An 18,242-nucleotide genomic window follows, 5' to 3' on the forward strand; every position below is an offset into this window, starting at 1 on the left:
AGGGGAGGATTCCTCCTGAGGTTTTCAAAGGAGGGACACGCACACGCACACTCCGCTGCCCCAGTTTTGCGCCCTCCCCAGGGCTGTCTGTACCGTACTGCCCCTGCAGGAGGTATTCAGCGCCCGGTAGCAAGGCCAGGCTAGCCCCGCTGCAGTGCAGATTTAGGTCAGGTAGCGTGAACAGTTATCCCTTGGGTTCTCTGGCACATTTCGACAGGCCAGTCATTGGGAAATAAGGGCTTGCACCTGCAGAACAAGTTGTTCATTGCCCAGGTGGTGAAACGGATAATAATCGTCATTGATACCGTCTTTGAAGAGTCAGTAACCAGCAGCTCTCTGATTTGTGCCTTCTGTCGGTTCCAGAGAGGGCAGGACTCTCTGGTCTCCCTCAGTGCCAGCGCTCCCCTGCCCCCAGCCCTCATACCGTTCCCTATCCTGGGTGGAATTTCACAGTTCTCCCACGCTTAGACCAGGCTACAGTGCCCTGGCAATCAACCCAGGTCCAGCTACGTTCGGCATTCACAGTTCTTCTCTTTGGAAGTCTGGGCCCAGTGCCGAACGTGGTGACCAGACAGCTCCGTAAACGTTTTGCAGTAAGGACAAAAGGGGATTTTAAAGCATCAGACAATCTAGCGGTGTGTCTAACAGCTCAGCGTCCCTGACGGTGACCTAGGCAGACCTAACTTCTTTGGTCACCCCAGTGGCTGCCTGTGTCCCAGCCGGGGTCCTCTTCTAAACAACTCTCCCCTTCCCTTGAGAGACGGATCCTTTTAATCCTCCCACAGCTCTTCTGTTCTTAGACTTCTGGCCCAAACCAGTCCTGCTGGCCAGAGAGCCAGAATGCTCAAAGCTGCTAGCTCCAGCATTGTCCCTTAAGAGTCTTAAGTACCTGCTGAGAGCTGGCTTCTCTTGAGCCATTCTTTTTCCTGCCTGCCTGTTTTCCCAGGTAGCCCTGTTGATGTAATCCAGTATAGACACACAGTAAACACCCCAATAACTAGGTCACAGTATTCATCACATATTGCAGAGCCGTTCCAAATCAGCAGAGCCAGAGCGAGATCTTTTTCATGGACTTCCAAGCAGCCATATCATGTGCAACCAGCAACGTGTCAACAGCCAAAACAAAGACAAATTACCCCATGACACCAGCAAAGATCCTTCTTTAAAACCCGTCATTACAGGAAGGGCAGGGACTTCAAGGAACTCTTTCTAAACTCAATAGCACCTGTGCTCGCCTGCCGGGAAAGCTGCCAAGGCTGTTGACAGGAGACACGTTTCCCAGGCCGGTGTGTAAGATGTGCTTCTTGGGCATAGCAAAACTGTCTCATGGCGCCTACCTTGGGACTTCCTCCAGGAGTTAGTTGTTTCTCTCGCTTCAAGCTGTAGGGTGTGTCACACTGAGGAAGGGCTTAGAGCAATGTATGAGCAGAAAGCTAAAGGCCCCTGCTCTGGCATCCCTTGGGGCAGGTAGGCCCACCACCCGCATAGCCCCTGTTCTGAAATCCACCTCACTTAGCTAGAGACCCCAAAGCAAACCAATGCCAGTAAAAGTGGTCGGAAAATGCTGCTATTTTCCATTAAGAAATGTACAAGAAAATACACACTCGAGGGAGGAGATTTTTTGAGTTTTTTGGGGCAGAAACTTTTCTGCTTTTTTGATGAAAACCTGGAAAATTTTGAAAGAAACAAAACTTGGAAGGAAAAAAAAAACTTTTTTTTTTAAAGGCTCGATTTGGTCAGAAACATTTTTTTGAATGAGAAATTTTAACCAGTTCTTAAAACATCACTAGATCCATATAAACACGGTCAGTTCCATCCCCTTGCCCTGCCACTGCTCTGTCTGAGGCCAAGATGTTTTGATGGCATTCTGGCCAACCAGGGGTGGGTCTGAGGAACCCCTTGGCTACCCCGTTGATAGCCAAGGTCACTGGCAGATTTCCCTGCTCTGCAATCCCACCTTCACTGAGCCGTTCAGAATAACTAGCAGGGTTTATATGGAATTTCTCCACCATTCCTTGTCGTGGGCTTATCTGTGTCTGGCACCAACGTGGCAGGTTCCTCCCGACCGCAGATGGAAATCCTAAACCCTGATCCACTTCCCATGTTATCGTTTATTTCATTATGACTCACAAACATATAGCCACATTGAAGCTTGAGCAATGTGAGGTTGCTCTGATGCTGGGAGGAAAGGATCCTAAATACCCAACACTGTTTGTATCTCCCCACTTGCCCACTGGCTGGTTTTCTTTACCTATTGAGGCTCAGAGCCTACCGGAAAACAGCCCTGCCTGCCTGTTGAACGGGAGTTTTCAGTGCCCTGACAGGTTCAGGCAAAGGGGTGAAGAGGTCATGTGCTCATCCGGTCTGGGATCGGGGAGGCCACTGCCTAATTCTGTGTAAACCACTCCTTCCCTGAGTCACCTTGAACCTGTCAGCTGACCCCTCTGTGCCTGTCTAGCCCGGGCTGGGCTTGCCGGGGTGAACTTCAGATCCTGTCTGCCTCCAGCAAGGGGGACTGAAAAGTGACCATCGACCCTGCCTGGTGCACCGTCACTTGCCTGGATTCCCAGCCCAGAAGGGACTGTCTGGCCGGAGCCCAGTTTCAGGCATGCACAGCTGCCCTTCACGCTGTCTCTGCAGACGCCTGGGATTCTCCCTGCCTGCCAGGGAGCTCCCTTCCCCTCCACACCCATGTTCCAGGGCCGCTAGAATCAGTCCTGACCTAAGCTAGTCATTTTCAACACAGAAAACACAGCCACCCACAACCACTGCAGCAACCCCTCGCACTGGGAAGCGGCGCCTCGAACATGACCTTGGCAGCCGGGAGCAGGATTGCAGAGCGTAGGACCGGCCCTGCAGCCCTCCCGCCTCCAAGTTGCCCTGTGTCCTCAGTGGCTGATCTGGGGAGAGTCTGTACCCCTGGGAGCTCCCCTGGGGCTTAACAAAATCTGCAAACCAAGTTGCTTCACATTCGGCTGCTAGATAGAAACAGTCTCTGATTGTCGGGGACATGGAGCGGCTGCAGGTCCCCTGAGCTGTGTGAATGCTCAGCACCTGTGCCCTGCATAGCTTGTGGCAGCTAGGGTTATTAAGGGGCCACATTCCTTCCAAGAGAGTTACACCAGGGATGGATGTATTTCAGGCCTGGCCAGGGATAGGAGGAATCTTTGAGTCTAACTTCCCACCGTGAGGTTCTCATGCCTTCCTCTGAAACACCCGGTGCTGGCCCCTGCCTGAGACAGGCCACTGTCAGGGGCGCTGGGGTCTGATCCAGTGTAGCAGCCCCTACGTTCCGGATCCTCAGCTGGTGTCAATTGACCCAGTGCCGCTGAAGTCAGAGATCACAACCAGGATCTGGCCACAGGATGCTAAAGCTGATGGCAAGGGAGAGGTTATCGGCTTTTCCTGCGTCTGCTAAGCCTGTTCACCCTTCCCCGTCCCAAGCTGACCAAAGACAAAGTTTATGTAGGACCTTCACAAAACCAGCGCTGTGCCCTTGAGCACCCCCCCCCCCCCTTCTGCAGGAAATGCAAGGAGTGACTGGAATGCTCCCAGGGGCTGTGTGCTTGCGGGGGTGGAGCTTCACGCTGCTCGGAGGCAGAGAGATCTGTTTATGAGACTTTGCATTTTACAACTGATTCCAACACCTCATTTCAAACATTCCTCTTCGTTATCTGGTGATAAGAACAGCAATGGACAGGTGCGTTGGGCTGCCCTGATTTGTCAGACGGCAGGAACACATTCTGCTCCCATGCACGGTGTTACTGACCAGTGAGAGTTTGCATTTCCATGGCAACTTTCATCCAGGGATCCGCAAGCACTTTGCAATGGCAGGTCTTCGACTGTCGGCTCTTTGGGGCAGGGACTGGCTTTTTTGCTCTGTGTTTGTACAGCGCCTGGCGCACTGGGGTCTTGGTCCACACCTGGAGCACCACGGCCGCTACTACAACGTGAATAAATAATACATATTTCTAAACCAGCTGCTTCTCTGCCCTGGTCTGAGTCCCAGGATCTCCAGCCAGGGTCCCTTATGCTGACCAAGGCCAAATTGTAGCCCCGCCCATCTACCTTGGATTAGCGAAATACTGGCCCCAAGTCAACGGGAGTGTTTCTGCTGGCTCCGGAGAGCACTGGCTCCAGCCCTCCGGGGACTCAGAGCTATTCTAAAGCAGTGGGGTAGCAACATGGATCCTGAGCCAGGCCCTGCGCTGGAGGCAGTCCAGTGCGGGACGCCCTGGGAACGCGGTGTCAGGCCCCGGGCTACCTCCTGCTCCCCACCATCGCTGCTGCGTGTCCCCGAGAGACTTGAATACAGATTCCTGCGTCAATGTAAGATATTGTCACGGGTGCACACAGCAACTAGCTCCCTGGGGCCCGATCCCTCACTGGGCCTCCGGGCCCTACTGCCGAACAAATAATATCTAAATATTCCTAATCATGCAGTGCGCCCCTATGGAGCTGGAGACAGTTGCCCGTATACTGGATGACTGCAGCCTGTCCCCTGGAGAGCTGAACTATGCTTCTCCCGTAGGGAGCTGAATGTAACTTCCTGCCCAGGGCACACAATCCCCCGGCTGGTGCCACCAGGAAATCCTTTTATCCTGGACTTGTCCCTTCACACTCCAGACCTCGCAAGAAAAACAGGCTAAGCTCAGATCCACTGCTGCCCTCTAGCCCTCTGTGGGAGGAGACTGTCACAGCCGGGCTGTGCTGCTGGGAATTGCAAGGACGCAGCTGTGCAGCTTAAAAACAGACCCCAAAAAGGCCTTTTGCATTTGGGGATGAAGGGGAGACTCTGGGCAGTAAATCGCCTCTGGGGTTGAGGAGTCAGGTCTCCGTGCCCTGTGGGTCCCAGCTCCTGGCTGTGCCCAGCCGCTATGCCACGTGACTTGGCACATCACACACTCCCAGCTCGCACCTGTGTGCGTAAGGGGTTATTTTTACTTCCAGGCTGGCCACAGCCAGATTCTTTATCTTATTAAAACTTGTTCCAGGAAAGGGCTTTTTACATGAGGCTGCAGCTCCAGAAGGCAAGCGGAGTCTGTATAGAGTCCATACTGCATGGCATTAAGCACAGTGATCTGTGTTACATCCCCTGGTGGGGTCTCACTCTGCAAACACCCATCACAGGAGTAACCCCACCGGGCGGCTCGGAGGAAAGGCTATGAGTGCTCCCCGAATCTGCATCGAAGGACCTCGAATCAGCTCGTGTGAGCAGTCCCATTGGATTCAAGAGCTTTACTCCTGAGAGAAAGGCTGGCTCACATGAGTAAGGGCACGCAGAGCACCAGAGGGGGAAAACAGATTCTATTGCCAGGTCTACCACTGGCCTTTGGGTCATTGCCTTGCTCTGCCTCAGTTTCCCCTGCTGGGGATCATGATACTGACCTCTCTTGTACAGCGCTTTGAGGCCAAGGGATAAAAAGTGCTCCCGCAGAGCCCGGGGTGATTGCTCCTTGACATAAGGGTTCCTTAGGTCAGCCCCGCCCCCTGGGGAACAGGCCAAATCAAGCGCCAGTGGGAGCTCTCTGACACCATCGCACACCGAGTGTTTAATACGAGGATTAGCTAATTCCCGCCACACACACACACTTCTTCAGAGCCTGCAGCTTCCAGTGAGAGGCTTTGTGACAAGCCAATTCCACCGCCCCCAAGTGAATAACCCACCCTAACAAACAATGACACGTAACATGTGTCATCAGCAGGTCAGGCTCAGCCATTAGCCCAGAGGAAACTGAGGCACGGAGACGGGACGGGTCTGAGACCACCCGGAAAGCCACTGGCATGGGTGGGGGCTATAGAATGCAGGACTCTCAGCTGCCCGGCTGCAGCCAGCCCGTATAATACGTGTCAGACATGGAGGGTGCATGTGACGGCAACAAATTGTCTGCTAGGGACAAACCACTTTGATTTGAAGGAACGGGACGTTCGAGAGTCACATTTTGTTCCCTAACGATTCTCCATTCTGGGCCCCTCTGCAGCAAAGACACACGCATAAGGGCCAAGCTCCTCAGCTGGAGGAAAGCCAAATAGCTCTCCTGACACCAGCTGAGCCGCACTGATTTGCACCACCTCAGGATCTGGCCCCAGGCCCTGACGAAAGTCCTGTTACGCCACTGTTTGACGGGACCTCTGGGTTACTGCCAGTCCTGGTGGTTTCTGCCCCAGCGAGGTTAAGGAAGGAAAAGGAGTGGGGGCATTCAGACCCGCAAGCCAACATCAGTTCAATTCTACCTTAAATGGTCCCTTGTTTTTCCTTCTGACTATTCCTCCTTAAAACCTGGGGGCTGAGGGCTTCTGTGAAAGGGCAGGGCTGGAGGAGGCAGAAATACAGCCCACTTGGAGCCAGGGGAGAGTTTTTCTTCAACAAACATTGTCTTTCAGTGCAAACTGAATTCACAGCCCTACTCAGCTTCTTAGCCAGAGCTCAGGCCCCCCCGCCTGATGGCCCAAAAGCTGCAAGGGTTTCGAGCTGGGATCTCATCGCAGCAAAGGAGCACCAGGCAGTAACCTTTGCTGGGAGTTCCCTGAAAGGTGCTTTTCACGGTATCAATACACTGGAGGGGAAAATCAGCAAATGCTCCCTGGTCCTGACACGCATCAGGTCAATTTCTCCTGTCCGAGACCGTGACCCTCCCCTCCAGCCAGTGAGCGAGGAAGAGGAAATCCAGCCTCCTCCAAGGGCCTGGTGAGGCTGCCAGGCCAAGAACCGATCGCCCCTGGAGGTTTTGCCGGGCAAATTCCAGCTCCACAGCACAAAGTCATCTGACGGGCTTTGAGGCCAGCTCAGCTCCAGGACCAACCCCTCCCCTCCCCAAGAGAAAGGAGTAAATAAAAACCAGGCAACCAGGGAACTGTCCCCCAAGACACAAAGGCACCATGCCGAGCGGGTTGCACAAAACAGAAGCTGCTTTAATTGAAACCAACACTGCAAAAAAAGAGCGGGAGGTAGGGGGGTGACCTGGGGTCTGTCATGCTGAGTGCAATTATGCAGCCGGCTGGGGACAGCCCCCTGTGCAGCACCTCGGCCTGGAGCAGGCTGCCGTGGCCCCCTGCTCCCCGATCACCCATGGGTGGTGCAGCAGGGAGCTGAGCCAGCGCACGGGTGGTTGTAACACCCCGACTCTGCGGCCACCCAGCCTCCTGCTGCGGTGCAAGTCACGCACCGGCGAAGTGCCCCCGACCGCTCAGCGCACTGGGCCCCACGCAGGCTCCCGGCCGCGGCCGGAGCTCGAGGCCACCCCTTGTGACACAGGCCTGGGAAGCGCTGGCCATGCAGGGAGCCACCCGGGCTGCCCTGGCACAAACAGGCACTGGGAGCAGGGTAACCTGGAGTCACTTTTGGGACTGCAGAAGGCAAAGGGCACTGACCCCTCCCCAGAGGCCGGGGGGATGCACGAGCCAGGGGCGGTCGCTTGTGCATTGCCCCCCTTTGAAACGATCCTGTCCAGGGCCTCTCTGGGATTTGCACAACAATTAGGAGGGGTCCCCCTCCCCCTCTGGCGTAAATGCACTTGTTTGCATGGGGCCCTGACCTAGCTGCAGTGACCCCATAGTGCATGAATGCCTTGGGACCGTGTCTACACTCGGGGTGCTCCAGCCCCTGCTGCAGGGTGTCCAGGCGTCCTTGTAGGATCTCCCCTGCAGCCAGTGCAAGGCTTTCCCTTTCCTCCTTCCCAAGGACGCGGGGACCCGCCCCGCTTTGGTGCAGTCTAACGCCTGCGGAGGTGGCTGGTGAGAGCTTTCCAGCAGCCTCCCCCTTGCTCTGCATTGCAGGAGCTGCCAGGCGGAGGGAATATAGGCTGGACTCCTGTTACTGGCTGTTCCTCCTAACCCACTGCCTGCCTTGGGAGAGAGCCCACATTCCTGCCTGCCGGATGCGGCAGCCTCAGAGCAGCGTCACCAGAAATTCTGGCAAACTAGAGCCCAGCTCTTGCAAAGCCTCAATTCCCGGGGTTCCCGGTGGCGTTCCAGGGAAGGGAGCTAGCCCTGGCTCAGACTCAAGCGTGTGGGTCGGTCTTTGCAGGATCGGGGCCTAGGTCGTTCCCCATCCACGCTGCTCCCAAGGCATGTCGCAGTCCCCCCATTTCGAAAGCAGATCACGGAGGAAACAGCTTCTGCATTTGGGTCTCCTGCTAGATTGCAAAAGGGTCGGGCTGGTGGTTTGGGGAAGGAAACTGGGCGTCCCGTCTCGCGTTCAGCAGCCTAGTTCGACCTGTTGCTTTGGTTTTGCAGTGGCCCTGCCCCGCAGCACTCTGGGATGGTCTGTCCTGGGCGGGGGAGGCTGAAGGAGGGGAACTACTCAGATATAGCTGCACCGTGCAAGTCCCAGTGCAGACGTCCTGCACAGGGGTAAAAACCACTGGCCCTGGGGTAAAGCCCATGTTTGTAAGTGTTTGAACAAGGGGCTGGTGCTGGGGTCCTCGCTCCGGTGCAGAGAAATCCAGGGCCTGCTTCGCCGCTGGCTTGCACAAACATTTGACATGTATGGAAAGAAACCTTATGTGGCTTCGGAGTGTACAAAAATGTGAAAAAGCTTTTATCGGTGCGGGCACGGTCGGTGCCCTTGCACTCTGCTTGTCACTGTTCCCGCATGGACGAACTCCTGGCAGGCTTTGAGGGGGAGGGGAGCCTGAGCCGCTGCGGGCTGGGGGGCGGGGGTGTAGTTTATAAAATCCTGTCCTCAGGTTTTTGCGTCAGTTTTGGGCTTTTCTCCGTAGTTTTGTGGTTTCTAGACGTGGCTCAGATCCATGCTCAGGACTTTTGAAAACCCCCAGCTCCTGGAGTCATGGGCACAGGGACGAACGGCAGCAGCATTCATGTACAGCCCTGCCAGCCTACGTTTCCAGCCCCTGGGCTTGCAGGAGCGAGTGGGAGACACGGCCCCGAGCCCGGAAGGCGAGTGCGCGGAACGCCCCCACGGACAATTTCTGGTCTCAGGGTTCTGGGGGCTCGACTCAGGATTTCTGAACCCTTGGGGTGGGCGATGCTGCCCCGGGGTTACACTGATCCCTGCTGGAGGCCCCTTCTCACCCTTCCGCCAGGCTGCCCCGGGCCTGCACGCTGACCTGCCTCGCTACACATCCTTCATTCCCTCTTGACTTGCCCTGATGCCAGCTGATAACGGCTGGGTGGGGGAAGGACTTTGCCTGTTTACCCTCTTTATCTGGCCTGCACCTTCCCTCCCCCAGCCTTCCCGATTGATTGTCACCTGCTTTAATTCGATTGCAAACCCGTGGGGCAGAGACGGGGTCTCTTGCTCTCTGTTAATACAAGGGGCCTGGACGGGGCGGGAGCTTGGACCAGAACAGACCATGCTGAAAGACTTCATTTGGCACCTGGAGCCCCGACTCTACAGTGATGGCCAGAACCGGGCTCAGGTTCGGGGTGCCCCGCACCCCACATGCCCCCGACCTACTGAGCGCTTTGGGAAACCTCCCACGGCACCCAGGATGTTACCCTGGGGATGGACTTGGCCCAAACTTTCTCCCCCGCTGTCCGACTAACGCACTGGATGTGTTGGGTCCCTGAGGGTGATTGACAGATGCCGCTCTCCTCCTGGGAACCCCTGTGTGCGCTTTAGGATTGGGCCCTGCTGGCCGAAACAGACGCCCAGGGCCGCGCCCGCGGGCACCGGGGAGGGACCGAGCTCCCTGCACGTTCCCATCAGGATGGGGCTTGTTGTTGTTTGTTCCTTTTCGCTCCTAAGGCCGAGGGATCTGGGCAAACCCGGAGCAGTGGCCGTGCTGGCACGGAGGCCGGGCATGTGCTCCTGGGAGTTGGCTCTGCTGCCCTGACCCAGCCTAGGGCTTGTGTTTTCCTTGCCAGCCCACGTGAGCCCGGGCGCTACCCTCCCCGTCTCCTCCTGGTGTTTGCAGCCCGCTCCCTCTGAGCGCTGTTTGTGGCGCCTGCATCACGTGGCCCAGGCATGTGAGGGCTGCTCCATTTTTAGCCACAACAACTTCCCTGCTAAACATCCCTGCTGCAGAGACATGTGCAGGGCTGGGAGAGGAGGCCAGGCACGTGGGCCTGCAGGAGCTGGGTGCTGGGTGTGCTCGCTGGCCGCCCGCAGGAAACTCCTCTCGCCGAGCAAAACACGCGGGCGCTGGTCCCTGCGGAGCAGGGCAGCCCTGTCAATAAGGCTCGGCTCAGTGCAGCCTCCTGGAGACAGTTTGCTGCAATGGAGATTTCAGCTCCGGGCTGCCAGGCGCAGAGGGAAGCGGGGAGGGGGAATTTGGCTCGGGAAGCTCTCTGCTGCAGAGGGATTGCAGTCCAGCCAAGCTGGGAGCTTTCCTTCCGCAGCGCAGTGCAAACACGGCTGCTGAGACAGGCAAAGGCTGGGGGCTGCCACCTTTTGGGGGAACAGCACGCAGGGCAGGTTAGCTGCTGTGATCGTTGGTGTCATGACCCCATGGACTGCCCAGGGGCCCCCCCCAGATCAAAGCAGTTCTGTGAGACGACAGCACATCCTCCTTTCAATAGGAATTCGTTATTTCTTTGTGCTGGGAAATGCATCGAGATCCTTCTGCCCAGCGTGAGACAGCTCCTGCCCCAGAAAGCTAATAACCTAGACAGTCAGACCCAGCCAGGAAGACTGACTCAGGAGCACTTTGCTAATACCTGGGCATAGTATCCATCCATCTGCCCCCCCACCCCCAGACACATCGACCGATAGATTCAGAGATTCCCAGGCCCCACGGATTGGACCGCTGTGGTCCCTGAGTCTGACCTCTGGGGTCGCCAGGCCAGAGAACTGCCCCAAAGCAACTCCCAGGGCAGATCTTCTAGAAAAACTTCCCGTCTGGATTCCCAAATTGCCGGGAATGGAGAAACCAGCACGAGCTCAGGCAACGGTTCCACTTGCTCTGTCTTTTCAAACAGAACCCTCCGGGCTGGGTTCCCCCAAATGCTCAGTTCAGTGGGCGCATGTTGAGTGCCCATCACCTGAGCATCCAGGCTCCAGATACCAACTTCAGTCTCGCCTGTGGGGACTTTCCTCTCCTCTGTTGTTCGGTTCTGCTGCTCTTGCTCCGATTCTTTCGTTCCTTCCTCCAGGCCTTGGAACGAAGCGAATGTCATGCGGGCGAAGGGGCCGGGCAGGGGGTCCCCCTGGAGCGTCTGTGCGCCCAGAACAGGTATGGCGCAGCTACGGCAGGGCCGGCAGCTCCTGTAGCCTGCTCCTGCCATCCCTAGTGGGACCCCACTCGAGCCGAAGACAACTGAGTCCGTTTGGCCCAGAGGTCAGTGCCCCGAGCCTGCTGTCTCAGGGTGGATTGCAGACACAGCTCCATTGGACACTGGAACACCCTCACTTCCCGCGAGCTATGAACCAGCCAGCTTTGAACCAGTGACCTAGAAGGGACATGCTGCTCAGTCCCATGACAGTCCAGCATGCATCACGACATGAAGCAATGAGGGACAGTGCAGTCCTCTCCCCTTACCACTAGGCCTGACTCCTTCCCTGGGCAGGGTGTAGAACCCAGGAGTTCTGGCTCCCCGGCCCGGGCTCTGACCACTGCCACACACTGTACTGTCATCGCAGCAGCCCCTCTGTGGCTGGAGCTAAGCACAACCGGCATCCCAGGCAGCTGTCGGCCCACGGAGCGATGGGCTGATTTTTCACCCAAGCTGCCGGTCTGCCCCACGGCTCCTCCCTGCACCGCCGGCCCCAGCCCTGCTGCTCTGTGCCCGAGGGAGGGTGCACCGCACACGGGCATGCCCCTGGGCAGAGCTCAGCAGAGGACACCATGAGAGAGGCAGCACCCTGCTGGCACCAGGCAACCTGGCACAGGAGAGACCCGCCCGAGGTTGCAGTGACCCCTGCCAGGTGACCCACTGGACTGCACATGGGTTTCACTGGCAGACCCCTGAGGGTGAGGGGGATTAATTATCCCAGCCATTCCCCCATCTGCCCACATGCCTGTTGTAACAGGCTCGGTCCATTGGCACAGCTGGAAATTTACCAGCCCAGACGACTCCCGGAGATCTGAGCTGCGGGCACAGGCCGGGCAAAGGCAACCAAGGATCAGCACCATCCTCACACTGGTGCTGCCCAGTTGAGATGCCCCCGGCCACCCCTGCGAGGGAGCGTTGGGACCAGAGGCTGAGTGGGACATGGGTGGGACAGAGCCTGGGGGGTTCACGCGACAGATCGGGACAGAGCACCGCGGCAGCTGGACCCTCACTCTGGGCTGTGCACATGCGCAGGTTGCCGGGGCTGGAGGGCGCCCCCCCACTGGCTGCTGCTCTCCAGTGCCATGAGGGTCTCACCGGGAAGCCCCCCAGGGTCCGAGGGCACCTTGGACACAAGTTTAACCTGCTACCAGCCAGGCTAAAGGGATCCTTGTGGGGATCCCAGCTCGGCAGGGCAATGTGCTTCCCCACCAGTGTCCCGCCATGTCGGGGCCTGTTCCTGCACCCCTTGCCCTGATCCTGCACCGGCGCCTGGGCAAAGAGGCTGGAAGAGCTTCCCCATGCGGTGTCAGGGTCTTCCCCAGGGGTAAAGGAGCCCACGGGGGAAGATCAGGGCCCCTGGAGACAGCTGAATGCAGCCAGCTCTTCACACACCACCGGCCTGCCCCATCCTGGCTGCTGCTGAGCTTTGGAGCCACCGAGCGGCCAAATATCGACACTGCCGCTGGAGCAGGAGCCTTTATCAGCAGCCCAGCAGCCGTAGAGAGCAGGCTGGGGATGGGGCCTGCTGATGGCTCCAGCAGCATCTGGGGTGTCTGGGCTGCGAACGTCTCTGAGCTCCCTGCGAGGGGGCCTTGGGCCCCTCTCCCTCCAGCAGCCTGGCTCTCCCCAGCCCTCACTCCGCCGCTGGCTCCCTGGGCCCCGTCCATGCTCCTCGGCACAGCCATGGTGCTGCAGGGATCCCGCCGGAGCACGGACCCGTCCCACAGCAATGGGAGGGGGGGCCCCCGTCACGCGGGTTAATCCCATCTCTGAGGCGGTAGCGAGGATGACAGGAGAATCCTTTTGGGATCCTGGCTGTGTCTGCCCTGGGGGGGTCAGTCGACCTATCTACAGCGCTCGGGCCATGAAATGTGTCACAGCCCTGGGCGAAGTAGCTGAGTCGATCTCATTGTTAAGTGTGGACCAGGCCTGTGTATCTTTGGGTGAGTCACTTGGCCTCTCTGTGCCTCAGTTTCCCCCCGCCTGGCAGAACTGATGACCCTGCTGAGAGGGTGGGAGGCTGCATTTGGGAATGTTCCCAAAGTACACAGAGCCCCTGTGATGGGAGGTGCTGGGGGACGGCTGCGGTTGGGACATGCTGAATGCCTGCGGCTCCCAGGGACTGGAAAGGTGGGCTTGGGCCAAAGCCCTGGACTGGGACCCAGGGAGCCTGCCGGCCCATCGCCCTGCACCTCATCCTGTCATCCACGGCCCTGCAGACTGGCAGCGTTTCACAGCCCTTTGCTCTGGTGCGGGGCTTCGGGGAACCAGCCGGGGCAACAGGCCCGGGTGCAATTCCTGGCTCTCCCTGACCCTGCCTGATCACTGGGCAAGTCGGGACTTCTCTAGCCCAGCCGCCAAATGGCAAGAATGATCCTTCCTTTGTCTCAACCTACTTGGGCTGTGAGCTCTCGCTACAGCACCCAGCACAACGGGGCCTCAATGTCACTAGCTGCCGAGAATCAGGTCCTTTTACTTAACTGCCCAGAACATGTCCAGAGATTGGGCTGTTGTTCCCAGGCAGGACCTCTGCCATTTTGTCCCAGGTTTGCCTGCCAAGAATTTCCAGTGGCTTATTCCATGGAAACCCTCCGGCTGTTAGGCAGGCGGCACTGATGGATGGGATTTACCTGCAGTAAGAGAGGCCAGTGGGAACTAATTAGCAGATTAATAGCTGTGTAAGGCCGACGGACCCATTCTGATCAGCTCATCTGACCTCCTGCATAGCCCACGCCATCAACTTTCCCCCAGGATCACTGCAGCAAGCCCATCTCTTGTTTGGGCTGGACCGTGACTGCAGTCTCGAGTCAATGACTCCAGGAGCTGGAAACCCCACCATGTCCCTGGCCGATTCATTCCCCTCGCTATTAAAAATGGGCACCTCATTTCTGATCTTGCTTTAGCTCCCAGCCGCGGGAAGTCTGGCAGCCTTGGTCTGCTCCATGAGAGAGTCCTTCCCTCTACGAACTCTCTTCCTTGGGTCGCTTCTTACACAGCGCGCTCAGGTCACCCCTGAACCTTCTCTTGCATAAACCGAATAGCCCGAGCAACTGGCTTTGTTACTGTTATGATCGGGCCAAATTCTCTGCTGGCATAGCTGTTGACTTTAGTGGCTTACACAAGCAGGGAATTTCACTCATTATTACTGGGGTTGATGCCTATGTAGCGTTGTTAACACCCACCTCCCATGAAATTGGGTGGCTCCTTTTCCCATTGGGCTGCTTGTTCAGCTCCCCGCGAGGGGAGGCAGGGTGTGGTGTTCAGTGCCCTGCGTGAAATGAGTTTGGCAGGCCTCAGCGGGGTTCCCAGTGGGGTAGGCCTCCCTGGCCCTATTCATTCAGCAGAGGGGCCAAGAGTTGAGGCTGAACTTTTCTCCAACCCCTGGGGGCGCAGGGTCTCTCGCGGTCAAGGTTGGGGGCGAGCAATGCCTGACTTATTCCTGTCTTGGCTTTAAGCCGACTAGTCCTCCGGCTGCAGGGAGTCAAGTAACCGCGTGGCTGAAGGGAGCACCACCCCTGTGCCTGGAGCGTGAGTCCTGCTCTTTGAGGGAGAGACTCTTTGGGGTTTGTACAGCACCTAGCACACTGGGGTCCTGATCCATGACAGGAGCTGCTGGGCACTAGGGTAATACAACGACAGTCATACTAAGACCCTCAGCCTGTGTTCTGTTGGGGGGACGCTGCCCCCCGTCATATACAATAATCATCAGGAGCATTATCAGGCCAAATTCTGCTTTCTCCTTACACCAGGGAACATCCAGTCGGCTGGGGAGGGGGCCATGACTCTGGGTTTCCCTGCTGTAAATGGGCATTGCGGGGGCCCAGCCGAGCTGTGCACAGAAGTTCTGTTCTGTGGGTTAGGGAAGATGCCGTTTGGCACAGATAGTTCAGTTTGGTGCCTGGCTGCAGGCCCATGCCAGGGCGGCAGGACTGGGGGTGGGGGCAGAGCAAGAGATCAGTGGCCTCTGCAGCTCTCTCTCCCCCAGGGCAGGCACTGTCTTCACTTGTTACATAACCCATCCATGGCTAATTAAGAAGCTCTGTCTGAGACGCTTGGGAGAAAATCCAGCGAGGCTCTTTTGACGCCTGTTGGTTTGAATGTTTTGGGTTTTTTTTTTCTTTCTCCTCCCTGAGTTTCTTGCGTCACCCCCGAAGGAGGGGGCTGGAGCAGGCTGCCGCCCCCATGGCCCCGCAGGGCACTGCCGGCTTGGGGAGCCCTGCCAGAGGCCTGGAAAGGCAAAACAAAGTCACGAGGTGCCGCCGAGCGGACACTGCTGGGAGGGGCCTGTGGGATCAGGGCAGACAGGCTCAGGGCTGCTTTTGATCTCAGTTACACTGGAGTAAATCTGGAGGGTTTTTACTTTATGTTTGGACAGAGGCTACATGGCCATAATAGAGCAGGATCTGGCCCTTTCGCTGTAAAGCAGGGGCAGCTGCTTTGTTGTAGTCAGGTCAGTAGGTGAGTGCGGCTGGAAGGGGCTGGACGGGTGGCCCTGGAGATTAACTGTCTGTGTGTTTCCAGGGCAGGGACAGGTCTCGGTACTTAGATGGTGCTTTTAGTAGCACAGTCGCTCTCTGCCTCTTGCCCCCGGTGGGTTAGATGACTATGTAATTTAATTGTATAGATGTGAGGAAACTGAGGCACAGAGCAGGGCAGTGACTTCACAGTGAGTCAGACGCAGAGCTGGATACAGCACCCAGGAGCCCTGACTCCTGGCCCTATGCTCGGGCTGCATCTCTTGCTAGCCGGAGCAATTGATTCAGAGAGGCTGTGGCTTTTTTATACATTTGCTGTAAATCTGGTATTTTTTGTGCCCTGATCACAGTTGTTTAATAGTGAAAGAGACACTTTCCCCTCTTCCCCTGGGTCCCAGGCCAGCACCAAACTACAGCCCACGTTTTAGTCCATGACAATCTGCCCTTTGGAGATTGTCCCGCTGCCCTGTCTGCAGACCCAACAGTGGGAAATCGACACTGAGGCCAGATTCTGTGAGGTGCTGAGTACTTGGAACTCCCATCGACTTCAGCTCCCTCCCACCAGCGGTCAGGATTCGGCCCAAGTGCTTTGGGCCGCTTTGCACTCCTCTTGTCAGCCTTTGCCTTCTCTCTTTAAAATGTGTTTTATTTTGGTTTTTTTTGCAGCAGGAGGGAAACCACGGCAGGAAATGAGGCAAAAACAACACAGACACACCCCCCCTTCCCCCGGGGCCAACAGGACCGTGCAATTGACTAGGCTTTCCCATGCAGCCTGGTACTTTCAGGATTAGAGCAGACAGTGGCGTAGCAGACACCTTGCAAGGCCCAAGCTCGCAGGCAGGCAAACACCCCAAGCCTGCAGATTCAGCACCGGGCGCTAATCCAGCCAGTCTGCCATGCTGGATTAGGTCCCTAGTCCAGAAGCTCAGACGGCTCCATGGCAGTTGGGGGTGGCAGTTTGAACTGGGAGCTGGGCGGCTGGAAGGAGATAGCTGGGGCTGGTGGTTTAAACTGGAAAATGACCAGTGGGAGGGAAAGGGGGAAAAGGCTGAGGAGAATGCAGTGGAAGCAGGGAGGGGAAGGCTGGGGCCAGGCAGGGACAGGACCAGGTAGCAGGCGTGTGGGGGAAAAGCAGTAAGATAAAGAAACTGGGACGAACCAGGGGGAAAAAAAATCAACCAAACAATGGCAGAGAGAGGAATGCGGGGGACAAATCCACACAGACCCCCACAGTGGGGCCAATGCTCCCCCATGCTGCAGGGGAGGGGGGTTGAGCTGCCACCTGGTGACAGTATAAAATGAAACCAGGAATTTTTCTCCTTTAGTGAACCCTGATCTGGCCCACTCTGCTGACACAAAGGCCCCGTTAAAGTCAATGGGACCATTGGAGGGAATGGAGACCACTCCTGGGATATGGGATTGGACTCTGGGGCAGTCATTATTTCTGGTGAGGGGTGAACACTGAGGTATTGATTGCTGGTGCTCTGGGGACTCTAGTTACCGAAGCAATACATGTAAACTCAGGGGACTGGAGTGCTTTGCATTGTCACCCTTTAGGCCAATTAGGAGTCCCTCTGATGGAGTCCTGAAGGAGGCCCCAGAAGCCATAAGGAAGCCTGTGTGAAGCCCCATAGGTATCAGTGCAGAGACCATGCAAGATCGGGGCCTTTGAGTCTCCCTGGTTTTCCATCCTACCCCTTTATGCCCCTATGTATGGCATAGTTGGGCCCTGCCCTTACGTTACCTGATGGCAGCCCAGAGGGCACCAGGAACCTAGACGTGTGACAATTTTGCAATTATATAAAAACCCCCACAAACCTAACACACATCATGAGGTGCTTTGCAAATGTGATCTAATGACATGGAATGACAGCCCAGCCCGGGAGGAACAGGCCCCAGCAGAAGATACGTTTGTTATCATTGTGTATTTGGGGTTTTTTGTCATTGTCTCGCTGAACACATTCCAGACACACAACCCTTTACTTCAGCTTTTGAGTGTCTCATGTTTTTTATATTGTGCATTTTCTGGTAATAGAGTGGTTGGCGATGGCTATGGTATGCTACGTGTCGTGCAGTGGGAAAGCACCTTATAAACAATTATGATTAAAATATTTTGGAGGTTCCTTATTCCTATATCACTCGGTAGAGTACATTGTACCGGCTAATGATCGTTTCATTGCATGTTATTTATTCCTACATGGGACCACTATGAATTTAGACTAAACTCTGATAAAGAAGCCATCGTGTCTTCATCCTGACCAGCAACCCTCCCTTCTATGACAGGACAGATCGCACGACCAGAACGAAACGCAGTGCATGAGCTCTGCCCCCTCCAACCAGGGGCTATGCCCAGAGCACCCAGGAAATCAGACCTCACCGCCTGGCCTCTCCATCCACCCCGAAAGAACGGGGCCGTAGCCTTGCCCAGGACAAGCTCACCCCAAGTAGGGCACTGCCCTGCCCTTTCCTCACTCAGCCTACCCCTTGGCTCCTTTAGCCCCTGCCCTCCCCCACTTACACCCATTGCCCCTTGGCTTCCTTTCCTTGCCCCCCCGTCTCCCCCCTTTTCCTTCCTCCTCTCATTTACCCCCA

Source organism: Chelonia mydas, chromosome 27 (genome assembly GCF_015237465.2).
Source record: "Chelonia mydas isolate rCheMyd1 chromosome 27, rCheMyd1.pri.v2, whole genome shotgun sequence".
Classification (NCBI taxonomy): Eukaryota; Metazoa; Chordata; order Testudines; family Cheloniidae; genus Chelonia; species Chelonia mydas.